Below are 2,726 nucleotides of genomic sequence, written 5' to 3' on the forward strand. Positions count from 1 at the left end.
ACAGTTAATTGCTAGAATTTTTTTTAGCCTTTTCACCATTGAACTTTCTGGGATGAGTCTTATGTTACCCCGATCAGAGATGCTCCAGGTCAGCACGTTGGGAGACGAAAGTGACCCTTTTAGGATTTCACTGACCCAGTAATGAATGTATCAGTCAAAATGAGATTTTAATCATTATCCTAGACTAAGAACTTTTTCTTAGAACTATCCAAAATGTCATTCATCACTGTTCCACTCCACATTTAAATATGGGATATTTAACCATATTTAAATATTGTTAAATTACGTGCTCAGAAAGATCTCTAGACTTTCTGTCCTTTCCAACTGCTGCCCATCCTCTTTTCATTTCACGGTCATTTCCTCTGTTTTTAAGCACTTAATCCTAGGCAATCTGGCGTCCTGATTTTCCTCTTTTACTCCACGGGGCCTCATTTCTCTAAAGTTAATGCAATCTTCCTAGTCAGATAGAAACGCAGCCTGTTCATTCTTGTCTTCTACAATGAGAGGACAATATGCTGCATGTCTACACAGCCCACATGGGGACCTGTCACCAGTTTCATATTGAAACTACTTCTCAGTTTCTATTTCATTCATATCTAGTTTTTTAACCAAACTCACTTTTGTCACTTTTCAAGTGACAAAACAGTTGTTTTTGGAGTCAGGACTGGGATAAATGTGCAAAGAAAACAAGGTGTCGATGGTGGGGAAATTCTAAGGGAGCTGCAGTGTGGAAAGGTGGACAAAATGCTTGGCGAAATGAAAATTAGGATGGCTTGGATCTAAGCCATCTCCTGAAAGAGGAAATTATTTTTATCAGGCATAATTTTAGGGAAACACACATAAACATATTCTTGGCTGCAAGACCGTACATGACTAGCCTCTGCCTACACACACCCAAACACGCACACTCTGGCTCACACATAATCTCATGACTCTTCAGCTGCTCACCCTGCTGCAATCGAGACAGACCCGAACCCCACTGGAGTCTGTGCCCTGGCTAGTCTCCCTGCCTGGAGCACCTTCCCCTACAGATCCCTAGGGCGAACCCCTTTCTTTGAGTCTTTGTTCAAATATCATATTCTTAGGAAGGTCGAAAGGGATAAAAATATCTTTTCTTCACCCATCACAAGGTTCATGGCTGAGACCCCTATAACAAAAAACAAAATTAACAAGAGAAAAACATACAAATGTACTTAATGTAAGTTTTATATGACATGGGAGCCTTCACAAATGAAGACTCAAAGAAACAGGGAACACTATTTTTATGGACAGCCGTGCAGAAGTGTGATTGGAGGACAAAATGGCCTATGATCCCATGGTAACAGACTGGGGGGAACTTAGCGAGTTCCTCTTTGTTCAGCTTTTTCCCTATGTCTCTGTGTTTTCATTCCTTTCCTCTGGGTATAGAGAGGACCCCTTTGGAATGAGCGTCTTATGACATACTTTAGAGGAAGATCAGAAAATTCTTTATAGCCTGCTTCAGGGGAGAATGGTGGGAGGAGATTAGACAGAACTTCCTGCTTCTGCCATTTTCTCAATGCCAAGGTGCTTATTTTAGGGTAGCATATCCTGAATCCTGTCAAGGCCTACCCTGATGATTATATATATATATATAAGTGCATTGGCATCATCATAGCTCACTACAACCTCAAACTCTTGGGCTCAAGGGATCCTCCTGCCTCAGCTTTCTGAGTAGCTGGAACTACAGGCACACACCACCACTCCTGGCTATTTTTTTCTGTTTTTAGTAGAGATGGAGTCTCAGTCTTGCCCAGGCTGGTCTCCAACTCCTGACCTCAAGCCATCTTCCCACCTCAGCCTCCCAGAGCACTAGGATTATAGGTATGGGACACTGTGCCCAGCCTTGATGATTACATTTAAAATGTAATGTGTCCCTGTCAAATGCTGGCCTCCAGAAACAACCCATTGGTAAGAAAAAGGTGAATGTATTCGTATTGTGATAAGAGAGAAAGAATATGCACTGCCTTGACAGAGCCCTGGAGCCAGAGGGGGTGAAGTTGGGATGTCAGGCGGCCTGGGAGGCAGGTTTAAGGCAGATCTTTTGTTGTAGGGACTTGATTAGAATTGCATAAAAATTGTGATATAATTTAGAATTGGTAGGCAAAGCAAGACAAAGATTTGAGATGAACATTTCTAAGAGTCAGAGAGTAAACAGTCTTCAATCAAGCTCTTCACCTAAATGGATTTTTTGGGAAGTTCCTGGAACAAACAATAAGGCTATTTGCAATCTGTATCTCCTGGTAAAGAGTTTCCTGGAATAGTAAAATTATGTTGGTGAAGACAGTGGAATGGAAAATCTGTGCCAGGGAAGATAGTTCCCTGGTAAAGATATGTTAACGTAGATGCTTCAGTTAAAAGCAGTTCTCTCGTCCAATCCCCTTTCTTTACTCTCAGCACTATTTTTCCCGTCAGCACTTATCAAGTTCTATTATAACACACTATTTAATTTAATTATTATGTTTGTGTATTGGCTGTCTCCCACCACCCCCATGAGACTGTAAGCTCCACTAGACGGTACCTGATACACATCAGTAATAATAATAGCAAACATGTATTGCTAACTATGTACTGGATGCTGTTCTAAGGGCTTTGTTTTTAATTCTTCTTTTCTTATTCTTTTTCTTTTCTTTTTTTTTTTTTTTGAGACAGAGTTTCACTCTGTTGCCCCGGCTAGAGCTCACTGCAACCTCAAACTCCTGGGCTCA

Source organism: Propithecus coquereli, unplaced genomic scaffold (genome assembly GCF_000956105.1).
Source record: "Propithecus coquereli isolate 6110/MARCELLA unplaced genomic scaffold, Pcoq_1.0 Scaffold29, whole genome shotgun sequence".
Classification (NCBI taxonomy): Eukaryota; Metazoa; Chordata; class Mammalia; order Primates; family Indriidae; genus Propithecus; species Propithecus coquereli.